Raw genomic sequence first — 13090 nt, 5'->3', positions numbered from 1 at the left:
CACTTGTCTGTCACTTTTTTGAATTAACAACTGATCTGGGTTACTGAATTTCTGCAATTGTTTTTAAGGATAGATCTGAGTGACTTGTTTTTTTAGAAGTAAAAAGTCTGGTCTTACAGGTGGGCATGCAACTCTAAACTCTTTAGAATCAGCAGTTTTAGAGGTGACCTTTTTCAGAAGCGCTGTCAGTGCCATTCTCATATAAAAGGCTTAAAATCAAATCTCAAATGTGCAGCTTATAATAGTAAATAAAATAATGTACTATGTAATTGTGTAGAACACAAACTGTATAAACACAAACTTTAATTCTAGAATTGATATACACTATCTGCTGCTCTCAGTACAAATGGATGGCTGGATCAAAAATCAGAGGGAAAATATTAAACTGGGGATTCACAAAAATGCTTTTTCTTAAGTTCTTAAGTTTATACTTAACTTAAGAGGTCTGTTTTGGTTATTTTTCTTAATGTTTATTTTGTACCAAAAATTCCAAAAATGGAATAATAATATATATACCTTTATGATACACTCACATTTCAGTGCTTGGTTTGACTCTGTTTTTTTATTTTCCTAATGTTTTCTTAAGCCTTCACATCAGTGTCTCAGCACTGGCATTCAGAGCCCCTTATTCACCATCGTACTCCATTGGACATTTCAGGGACAACAGCCTTTTTTGCCCAATTATAAACACTCTTCTTGTAAAAGTTATCCAGACATAGGTTAAAAAAAAAACAAAAAAAAAAACAGTTGAACTATAAAGTATTGAAAGACTAGGATACTAAAAGCCAGTAATGCTAGCCCTGCTAAGACGTCCCTTTGCTGGTTAACAAGATAGCCTCACAGTATACTGTATGTTTTTTTTTTTACTGCCCTTGAGCTTTTATTTTTTTTTATTTGTACTGCAGTAGAAATGTGTTTTTAGAAACTTGGCTTTATTTGTCTCACTATCTTTATATATCAGTTGCTTTAAACATTATAATGTTAAGCATAATTTTATTTATAAATTTAAATATAACAAAACATAAATGTTGTTTTAATAAACGTTAGCAATAAATAATCTCAAAATAACACATCTAAAATACAGCAGACTAATAGTTTAAACCATTAAACCCAGCCTTTCATTGAGCTGAGAGAAAATTAAGTGTGCCGTTCAATTTCCAACGTTAAGAAATGGGTTAGACAAGCTATACTAATGCACCATCCATCATCTCATCATCTCATCATCTCAAAAGTCACAGTTCAGCTGTGACTTTTGGAAGAAACCAAAGTCAATGGAAAAGAGGGGGTGGGTGGGGGTGGGGGTTGTCTGAGATTTAATATAACAATATTATTTTAATATAACTGTTCATAGTTAATTAAAATACTTACTCTGAATTACATAAGAGTGCTAGTAAAATATAAAATAAAATAAAAAAATATATATATAAACATTTCGGGCACCGTAGCCCCCACACCTAGTTTTGAATGGTCGTGTCTCCTGTGATTCAGTCAGTAACAACAAGACGGTCGCCCTTTTCTCCGGGATCTTCAAGGAGTTTGCAGGAGGTGTAATTTATGGGGAACAATCATTAATGTTGGGTTAAATCTAGTGTTTTTTCACTCTAGTGCTGAAGGTCCGCTGCGCTGCTCTTTATATTGTGTTTCCCCTTTACTCTGTTTTCATTAAAAGCCCCTCAGTCTTAAAACAGCGGCAGTAAAACAGGCGGAGCGGTGGGCCTCCAGCAGCAGTAGTGATAACTCTGCCGGTGTAGAGTGGAGCAGCGCGAAGGGAGCTCTTTCAGTCCCGGTGAGTAATTTAGCTAGCTGGCTGTTTTAGCTCTCGGTGAAGCGCGGTCTTATTATAATACTAAACTACAGCGTGGTGAGACTATTTAAACTGAAGCGTGTTAATGGCGAATAACGCTGTAAGATAGCTTGGTGCAAACCGAGCTACGGTGGAGCTGGCTAAGCTAATTAGCTTAGCCAGCTCCACCGTAGCTCGCTAGCCTTAGCTTCAGTTAGCCCGATTACCTGCAGCAGCTGCCCGTTCAGAAAAAAAAACACAACCAGCGCTGTTTAAGAGCTGCTTTACAAGCTTCTCTCCCAGCATAGGGTGTGTTTTTCTCAATCAGCAGCTGCTTTTAAACCACGCTGTAGTTTAGTAATAAGATCGCGCTTCACCGAGAGCTGAAACAGCCAGTTAAATTACCTAACAGGACTGAAAGAGCTCCTCGGTTCTCCGGTCTAATTCGGTGTAAATAAACCAAAACACCTTTGGTTTATTTAGATTTAAGTTAGCAGTTTGTTCTCTTTAGACAAAAAACGAAAATAAGAATAAAAAAAAAAAATGAAAAAAAAAAAATAATAAATAAATAATAAATAATATTTATTATTAATAAAATAATAAATAATAATAAATCTGGCGCATGCGCAGAAGACCGCAAAAAAATCGGTCTTCTGCGCATGCGCCAGATTTTACGGCCGCGCATGCGCAGAAGACCGCAAAAAAAATCGGTCTCTGCGCATGCGCCAGATTTTACGGCCGCGCATGCGCAGAAGACCGATTTTTTGCGGTCTTCTGCGCATGCGCGGCCGCAAAATCTGGCGCATGCGCAGAAGGCCGCAAAAAATCGGTCTTCTGCGCATGCGCGGCCGCAAAATCTGGCGCATGCGCAGAAGGCCGCAAAAAATCGGTCTTCTGCGCATGCGCGGCCGCAAAATCTGGCGCATGCGCAGAAGACCGATTTTTTTTGCGGTCTTCTGCGCATGCGCGGCCGCAAAATTTGGCGCATGCGCAGAAGACCGATTTTTTGCGGCCTTCTGCGCATGCGCCAGATTTTACGGCCGCGCATGCGCAGAAGACCGATTTTTTTGGCGGTCTTCTGCGCATGCGCGGCCGCAAAATCTGGCGCATGCGCAGAAGGCCGCAAAAAATCGGTCTTCTGCGCATGCGCGGCCGTAAAATCTGGCGCATGCGCAGAAGACCGATTTTTTGCGGTCTTCTGCGCATGCGCGGCCGCAAAATTAGGCGCATGCGCAGAAGACCGATTTTTTGCGGCCTTCTGCGCATGCGCCAGATTTTGCGGCCGCGCATGCGCAGAAGACCGCAAAAAATCGGTCTTCTGCGCATGCGCGGCCGCAAAATCTGGCGCATGCGCAGAAGACCGATTTTTTGCGGCCTTCTGCGCATGCGCCAGATTTATTATTATTTATTATTATTATTTTATTAATAATAAATATTATTTATTATTTTTTTTTTTTTCATTTTTTTTTTTATTCTTATTTTCGTTTTTTGTCTAAAGAGAACAAACTGCTAACTTAAATCTAAATAAACCAAAGGTGTTTTGGTTTATTTACACCGAATTAGACCGGAGAACCGAGGAGCTCTTTCAGTCCTGTTAGGTAATTTAACTGGCTGTTTCAGCTCTCGGTGAAGCGCGATCTTATTACTAAACTACAGCGTGGTTTAAAAGCAGCTGCTGATTGAGAAAAACACACCCTATGCTGGGAGAGAAGCTTGTAAAGCAGCTCTTAAACAGCGCTGGTTGTGTTTTTTTTTCTGAACGGGCAGCTGCTGCAGGTAATCGGGCTAACTGAAGCTAAGGCTAGCGAGCTACGGTGGAGCTGGCTAAGCTAATTAGCTTAGCCAGCTCCACCGTAGCTCGGTTTGCACCATAGCTATCTTACAGCGTTATTCGCCATTAACACGCTTCAGTTTAAATAGTCTCACCACGCTGTAGTTTAGTATTATAATAAGACCGCGCTTCACCGAGAGCTAAAACAGCCAGCTAGCTAAATTACTCACCGGGACTGAAAGAGCTCCCTTCGCGCTGCTCCACTCTACACCGGCAGAGTTATCACTACTGCTGCTGGAGGCCCACCGCTCCGCCTGTTTTACTGCCGCTGTTTTAAGACTGAGGGGCTTTTAATGAAAACAGAGTAAAGGGGAAACACAATATAAAGAGCAGCGCAGCGGACCTTCAGCACTAGAGTGAAAAAACACTAGATTTAACCCAACATTAATGATTGTTCCCCATAAATTACACCTCCTGCAAACTCCTTGAAGATCCCGGAGAAAAGGGCGACCGTCTTGTTGTTACTGACTGAATCACAGGAGACACGACCATTCAAAACTAGGTGTGGGGGCTACGGTGCCCGAAATGTTTATATATATATTTTTTTATTTTATTTTATATTTTACTAGCACTCTTATGTAATTCAGAGTAAGTATTTTAATTAACTATGAACAGTTATATTAAAATAATATTGTTATATTAAATCTCAGACAACCCCCACCCCCACCCACCCCCTCTTTTCCATTGACTTTGGTTTCTTCCAAAAGTCACAGCTGAACTGTGACTTTTGAGATGATGAGATGATGGATGGTGCATTAGTATAGCTTGTCTAACCCATTTCTTAACGTTGGAAATTGAACGGCACACTTAATTTTCTCTCAGCTCAATGAAAGGCTGGGTTTAATGGTTTAAACTATTAGTCTGCTGTATTTTAGATGTGTTATTTTGAGATTATTTATTGCTAACGTTTATTAAAACAACATTTATGTTTTGTTATATTTAAATTTATAAATAAAATTATGCTTAACATTATAATGTTTAAAGCAACTGATATATAAAGATAGTGAGACAAATAAAGCCAAGTTTCTAAAAACACATTTCTACTGCAGTACAAATAAAAAAAAATAAAAGCTCAAGGGCAGTAAAAAAAAAAAACATACAGTATACTGTGAGGCTATCTTGTTAACCAGCAAAGGGACGTCTTAGCAGGGCTAGCATTACTGGCTTTTAGTATCCTAGTCTTTCAATACTTTATAGTTCAACTGTTTTTTTTTTTGTTTTTTTTTTAACCTATGTCTGGATAACTTTTACAAGAAGAGTGTTTATAATTGGGCAAAAAAGGCTGTTGTCCCTGAAATGTCCAATGGAGTACGATGGTGAATAAGGGGCTCTGAATGCCAGTGCTGAGACACTGATGTGAAGGCTTAAGAAAACATTAGGAAAATAAAAAAACAGAGTCAAACCAAGCACTGAAATGTGAGTGTATCATAAAGGTATATATATTATTATTCCATTTTTGGAATTTTTGGTACAAAATAAACATTAAGAAAAATAACCAAAACAGACCTCTTAAGTTAAGTATAAACTTAAGAACTTAAGAAAAAGCATTTTTGTGAATCCCCAGTTTAATATTTTCCCTCTGATTTTTGATCCAGCCATCCATTTGTACTGAGAGCAGCAGATAGTGTATATCAATTCTAGAATTAAAGTTTGTGTTTATACAGTTTGTGTTCTACACAATTACATAGTACATTATTTTATTTACTATTATAAGCTGCACATTTGAGATTTGATTTTAAGCCTTTTATATGAGAATGGCACTGACAGCGCTTCTGAAAAAGGTCACCTCTAAAACTGCTGATTCTAAAGAGTTTAGAGTTGCATGCCCACCTGTAAGACCAGACTTTTTACTTCTAAAAAAACAAGTCACTCAGATCTATCCTTAAAAACAATTGCAGAAATTCAGTAACCCAGATCAGTTGTTAATTCAAAAAAGTGACAGACAAGTGTTACAGAGACATTAGTATTTATTTCAATACATGTGTACTACAAAAACATGTTTCTGCACACATAACCATTGACCATTTCACAGTGGCAGCCTCGATTGCTTTATTTGATGTACACTCAAGCTTAAAGAGTAAGATTTACATTTTGGAGGCTTAATATGCTAAACTGACACAAACATTTGTCTTCATTTAAAGACAAAAAAAACATTTGACAAACAAATGCATAATATTGTGGTGTAACGCACGGCTCAGTAAAAAGCTCTTACAGTGAAGATGGGGGATGGACAAAGTTGAGGTTATATAGCCCGAATCCAATCCCTAAACATCACTCACCTTTTATAAGTGTGTGAAAACCTACATTAGAGCAAAGATTTAGACCTTGTGCAGGGCTTAAGGGTTTTAGTTGAGATACACAAGCAAGTGTCGTCTGCTACATAAGTGCAGGGTCACTGAAAGACACGGTCACACCAAAGTCCTCCTTGTAGATGTCCCAGGTTTTGGACTTACGTGGGTTGTCCAGTTCCTCCCTTGACAGATAGAGCCTGTTTTGGGACCAAAGCATTATAGATTGCATTCAAGCAGCAGTCCATATGATTTTTCGTTTTACATTGAAAGCAGTAATGTTACTAAACTGAGAGGGGACAAAATATCAAAATATTCTAATTAATGAATTAAGTGGCCTGGCATTTTTATATATAAAATCTAAAACCAGAGTGGTCTGGTAGGTAAACAAAGCCAGTGTCTGCTTCTGAGGACAATGGACAGCAAAAAACTCACCTGTTGTTCTCTACAAATGAAGTGTTGAACCAGAAATAGAAAGGATAGTCCTCATACCCCTTTGGAAGACCCTGGGCATAGAGAACAATAGAGAAAAAACATTTTGCCAAACAACTGGAAAAAACGATGTCCATAAAATCATTCTTACGTTACAATAGATTGGGAACTTACAGCCCTGGATTCAAACATGACCTTAACATCACCACAAACCACTGGCCCTTCCTGAAAGCTGATCACCACGGCATTGTTTTCAGTATCTGGTAAAATATGAGAACACAGTATATGAGCGAACAGTAAAATAAACACAAAGGAACATAAGACAAACATCTGAAAGACCTTTCCCAACAATTACAATGTGATTTATGTTTTTAGTGGGCTGCTACTGTCTTTAAAGGTTCAATATTATGAGCTTATTGAATATTTAAAAGTTGTTCTTTAGTACATATTTAAAATATGATTTGGGGTTAAGATGATACCGATTCACAAACGCTTTCACTAGTGTATGTATGTACAAAATCTTTTAATAGTGTATGTTTTTTCACACTATAGTTTGTTTGCTCTGGTCCAAGTCAGGTAATTAATTGATTCTCTTGGAGCATTTCCCTCATGGTTTGTTGTTTTAACAGAGGATAAAATTCAAGCTCACCAAAACGAGTCACAACAATCTTTGTAATCTGTTTGGTTGTTGGTCAGAGCTGTCTTGGCTGGGAGCAAGAAAGTAAACAGATTTCTGTGCAGTTTAACATGGAACAACAGCAGAGGTGGCATGTGTTCATTTGACTGACTCCACATCTTAAAACTGACAGAGTATGCTTGACAGATGGGTTGGATCAAGGTCAGATCATGTTCACATCACAAACCAACCAATTCAGAGTTCAGACCAACAGTTCTCAGCAGTCTCATTGCAGTTGTGATTACTGTACTCATCCATGTCCAAACAAACAGCACTACACGTAAATATGAACAGTTTATTTTGACACATAAAAAAGTAGGTGTGAAATCACCCTAAACTACTAAATCATTTAGGGGTTGTGGGATTAGCCCACTTCACATGTCTGTTCTGGATATGCCATATAGCTCTGGTTTTAATTAGGAAACCACTGTGTTTAAGGTTCACAGTTTTTCACTTTTTTGTACTGAAACTACTCTTGTCATTTGACTATGAGGAAGTAAATACAGGTTTATACTGTAGAAAACCTTTAAAAGTTAGCTTACCCTACAGTTCGTCTGCGTGGCACAGACACACTGGCACACCTGCTCTCTTTTCACTATGATCCGCACCTTCAGATCACTGCCATTGCCCTTTCCCACACCTGCACAACAAACACAGCAATGCCCAGGAGCATTAAATTACATAACCAATATACATAACAGTGCAGTCACTCTGAAAGGAGCAGACTGACTGCAGATTTTAATTGGAACTACACAGGAAACAGCCCCTAAACATACACTGCCCCCCAAAAGTACTTGATAAGTCAGTCTCATTTCTTTATTTCTGCTTTAGACTGAAAACAAATTGGGTTTGACATTAAAAGATGAATAGGAGACAAAAGGTCAACAATTCAGCTTTTGTCCGAACTTACCAATTTGTCTTCAATATTCATCTTTAAATTATATTTTTGTTACACCAAAATGTTTTCACTAGAGCAGAAGAAAAAAAATCAATTGGCCTCAGTGTTTCAATACTTTTGTAGGAGAGTGCAGACATACAGCTCTGGAAAAAAAAAACACTTAAAAATCTCATTGAAAACCTCTGGAATATAATCAAGAGGAAGATGGATAATCTCAAGCCATCAAACCAAGCTGAACTGCTTGAATTTTTGCAACAGGAATGGCATAAACTTATCCAAAAGCAGTGTGTAAGACTGGTGGAGGAGAACATGCCAAGATGCATGAAAACCATTTTTTTTCCCCAGAGCTGTATGTTTAACTACTTGGTCTCAGTCTTCAACTGAGCACAGCAGAAACTAAAGGAGCAGTTCTGACACACTGAATATATACATACACATTCACCTCACCTCAGGAGAAATACAGTACCTGCGCACTCTCAAACTAAACGCTGTCAATCAACCATGTACACACCATCGTACCCGTGCGCCCTGTTGCAACAGAAAAAAAACAGTTCTCAAGCTGACTTGATTCGAAATGCTCAAGGGCCCTTATCAAATATTACATTACAAACACATTTTCTTTTAACTTAAATTCAGCTGGTCAGCCATTGTGTGTTTGTTTCTTTAGTGTGGCACCCCTGCCGTCTATGAGACTACATACGTAAGAAGAAGAGGACAGCCGGGCATAAGCATAAACAGTGTACAATATGAAAAATAAAATACAGCGTCTACTTTCGAAATTTACTAAACCTCATGCGATTATTAAAAGATCTTAAAATTGTACAACATTCTACATCTATATTTGGTACAAAATATATTTGGCTCATTGTTAAACGGGTTACCAGAGTAACCACTCGACAACCACCTTAAAGACCCTAGCAACCATCTGGAATACAACTGCACAGAAATCAGCTAGGAACACAACACAGTAGCCATGTAGCAGCACCTTAGCAGGAAGTGGGAACCATTTCAGCAGTGAATATTATTAGTACTGTATCTTTAACATTGAATTCCATTTAATTAACTGTGTTCTGTGTCCATGGTTTGGTTTCCCAAACAGAGATTAAGCCTTTCATTTGTAGCAGAGATGGAGAGACAATAGAAACAGAAAGACAGTAAAATTAATCAAAATCTTGATTAAATACTTTTGCTAGTTTTAGTTTCCTCACTGTTTCCCCTGATTGTTGCAGTCACCAGGACAGTCATGTGTGAACTGCATACCTAAAGTCTTACACACCTGCCTAAAACAACTCTCTCAAACAGAATTGCTTTAGGTTTCTTCAGGTTTATGACCCCCCGTGTAACACTTCTCTATAAAAAAGTACAGAAGTACAAACTGTAGCTATGCAACAAACCTTTTTCTGCTTTTATGGAGAGTAAAATATTGGTCACACAATTCAAGTCAAGTCACTTCGTAAGCAAATCTATTTGAGACAACTAACTGCAGTTAGAAGTGACTGCATATTGATTTTTGCCCAGGACTAACAAAGTGGCTATAAGTGTCCAGCAGATTTTGGCTGGATCACCCACGGAGTTAAGCTGCAGAGCAAACTTCAGACACCCAACATAAACCCTATTGTGAAGCGATTAGCTTTATCTATGGAGTAATGCATTTTTTCTTCAGGACATCAGGAAAATACAGTATTCTTTGCTTAAATGACTCAGGTGGGAGCAGCTAATCATTTTACGTATTGCATTCCCCATCAAAAACATGTGATAAGAATATTATAACCAACTTACAATAAATACAGAAATACAGTAACATGTTCATAACAAACAGCTCTGGAAAAAAATAAAGAGACCACTTTAGTTTCTGAATCAAGTTTCTCAGATTTTGCAATTTATAGGTATATGTTTAAGTAAAATGAATATTGCTGTTTTATTTTATAAACTATGGACAACATTTCTCCCAAATTCCAAATAAAAATATTTTAATTTAGAGCATTTATTTGCAGAAAATTATAAACAGCTGAAATACCAAAAAAAGATGCAGTTCAGCTTTGTTTGTTGTTTGATGGCTTGTGATCATCCATCTTCCTCTTGATTATATTCAATTTGGTAAAAATTGGTAAAATCAAAGAAATTGATCATTTTTAAGTGGTCTCTATTTTTTTCAGAGCTGTATGTAGGCAACAGGCTATGCTACACAATCACTTGCCTTAAGCTGAGAGAAGCTCTGCACCTCTGAGGAGTCATGTGGTTCACCTTCTGAATTTGACTGCTGTATAAAGCATGCACCTGAGATTTGCTACACCCTGACATATCCGTGCCATGAAGGAAGAAAAAAAAAAAACCTCCTCAGCTAAAATGAATAAGTGAATCCAGTTTGGATATGGCTTTAGACATTCAGCTGAACAACTATGGTGATGGGTTAACCTAAAAATCAAATCAAATGCATATAGAAAACATTGATGATGTCTTTAAATCAGTGAAAACTTCAGCATCACCTTTGCCTCCTTTGCAGTGGATGGCAATGACATTCCCTCAAACTGGCAGTGTAGTTCAACATGTCACTGAGAACACACACAAAGTTCAATATGTGAATAAGAGCTTAGGTTCTCTGCCCAAACCCAACCCAAGGTCTGACCTGGCTCGAGATTTCCCACCACTTTCCTCAGGTTCCTCGGGCTAAAGAAAATAATATAGTTATAAGTTATTTTCATTTTATATAAAGCTATGAATCAAAATATAGCAGAAACAAATCAAACTGTTTTTAAAAAGTGCAAAGTGCACACTGTCCATATTACGCACTTCACCTGCCGCTGCGCTTTCCTCCAAATGTGCTGGCTGCTTGGCAATGCTGCATCAGCAGCAGCTCGAAAAGAAGCGGTGGCTGACTTCACATGTATCGGAGAAAGAGTGTGCTAGTCTTCATCCTCCTGGTGTGTTGGGGCATTACTAGTGATAGGGGGAGTCCTAACGAGTGGGTTGGCTGTGTAAATTGGGGAGAAAATGGGAAAAAAATATAAATAAAATTATAAAAGAATTTATTTTCTTTTCTTAAACCATGTTATATTATACTAGATTAGAGGAAAGTCATTCAGACATTGTAGCCTAATGTTTAGGCCTTTGGATCATTGTTTGCATTGTTCATGTTATAATCTTTTGGAGATCTGTTCCTAATAATTAATAATATTTTTCTTAAATAATAGGTCTTATTCATTCTTCACTCATTCTAAACAGAACGAAAATGTTTTTAAAAGCTCAGTTTTAATGCTCTACTTACTCAAAAAATGTCAGGTTTAATTCGGGCTTTGGCTCAAAATGACAGTGTATGGGGCAGGTTGGGTCGAGCTCTAATGTGAATCCTTATACTGCATTCCATCTGAAGTAGGAATTCAGAACTGGAAATTTCCAAGTTCTAAGTAGAACATTTCAACTGGAATAAACCCACAAGTTCAGAACGCAAGATGGCTGCACCAAACATCAACAGTAGTAAAAGCAGTAGTATTTTACGTTTCATTAGCACGTCTAGCTTTTCATGTTTCCATTGTGTGTGTGTGAATGTGCGTCTGGTATCGCTGACAATGCAAAAAATTATAACCTGGGACATATAATGTGGGACATTTTTTGGTTACATTTGCTATAAAACACTGGTACATGATTAATAATTAAGTTGTAGTAAACATGAAAGTCTTTAGCTTATTTTATAATTCCCTCTGGAAAAAAAGAAAACAAGGGTAAAATATGTATACACATGTAGATTACAAATAGTGTTAACCTATAAATTTAAATTATTTTCTGTGCCTTTTCTATGCTTTCGCAGCACATTTTAATGACCATAGCGTGTTTAAAACATCAGAGTAGACAAGAATGTATATCAAAACTGATTATAGTAGGCCTATATTTACATTAAATATATTTAAATAATTAAAAAAAAAACATTTATTTAAGCAATGCTAAGACACAATCTTCAATAATAAAATGTGTCAAATTCTGAGCGCTCCATAATGTAGGGCTAAATTACTTCACTCTGCACTGATGTATTAATCAGCTCAGGCCCATTTTAAACACTGATAAACATTTCTAATGTTTAACCTGTAAACAGTATTTCATACTTTCATCAAACATGATATAGAATCTTCTGTTTAAAACTTTGAACAGAATCAATTTTTAAATAAACTAATTTGGCATATATCTGGCTGTCAGGGAATATGTTTAGGTTGTGTCTATATTGTGTAGATTCTTTATTTTTTTAACAGCTTTTAAATGCATCTGTTTAAATGTTGCCTTCTTGTCACCATTACTGGTAATTTACTTGCATATATAACCAATATGCTTCCCAAAGAGTGGAAGAGAGCAAGAGCTAAATTACAGCCTAAACACCTAGATTTTTCTCTGTGAATTTACAGTTATATTCCATCTGAAACTCCAATCAAGTTATCAAATTATTTTTTAAATAGCTTTTCTCAGTCGACAAACAGAGTCGATAAACGGAGTCGATAAACGGAGTCAATAAATGGAAACACAAAGATCACAAAGAGTAAATTTGACTTTGACTTTGTTTTTTTTTGTTTTTTTTTTCCAAAACTTATCCAGGCCTGAAAATGACTATTTTCAAGTTCCTTGACTTTTCCAGGTTTTTCATGATCTAACTTACTGCAGAGATTGTAAACTCTGTAATGATCGGGATGCTTTGTGTCCAGAAATATGGCAGCTTCCTAAATACAGCAAATTGTAACATTGTTACATAAAAATCTGTTTAAATCAATAATTCAGCTAAAATAATTGCCTTCTACAGACTTTTCAGTTTTATTTTATTTTCTTAATTGTTAAGCTTACTTTTATGGGATTTCTGTAGAGTGCCTGCTTTCCAGGTGAGGGAAAAGACACGGCAACAAACATTATTAACTATTGGATCCCAAACCAAAAGCAGAAAATCTAGATTCAAATAAGATTACATAATTAGGTAAAGCATCCCAACCTGTGACATAGGTGAGATCCAAATCAAATCCATCCTTTTTGTTACCGCCTTTTGTTCTCAGATACCTGCAAGATTCACAAATGCCACAAATCAGCATACAAACAGTAACTTGGGTGTATTTTAAAAGGTTTTGATGGATTTTAATAATTTTCCAACCTATTTCTAAATACATCAAATTGTTTAATTTTTTTATTTAATTCTCTCTGAATCATGATGAAA

At 37.0% G+C, this 13090-nt stretch overlaps 1 long non-coding RNA gene across 1 annotated transcript; it reads right to left on the bottom strand.

Annotated features, from left to right (window-relative positions):
* Positions 1 to 5563: 5563 nt before the first annotated feature.
* LOC125801701 (uncharacterized) lies at positions 5564 to 12240 on the bottom strand. The gene is made up of 7 exons (XR_007438863.1): positions 11174 to 12240; positions 10699 to 10879; positions 10395 to 10575; positions 8375 to 8436; positions 6509 to 7650; positions 6338 to 6408; positions 5564 to 6102 (listed from the first exon to the last, which is right to left on the bottom strand). It is a non-coding gene; the product is annotated as an uncharacterized LOC125801701 (long non-coding RNA).
* Positions 12241 to 13090: the final 850 nt, after the last annotated feature.

The sequence above is a fragment of the Astyanax mexicanus genome, chromosome 4, assembly GCF_023375975.1.
Source record: "Astyanax mexicanus isolate ESR-SI-001 chromosome 4, AstMex3_surface, whole genome shotgun sequence".
Classification (NCBI taxonomy): Eukaryota; Metazoa; Chordata; class Actinopteri; order Characiformes; family Acestrorhamphidae; genus Astyanax; species Astyanax mexicanus.
The sequence above is the reverse complement of the archived record's forward strand: the minus strand, read 5'-3'. Positions and strand labels throughout refer to the sequence as shown.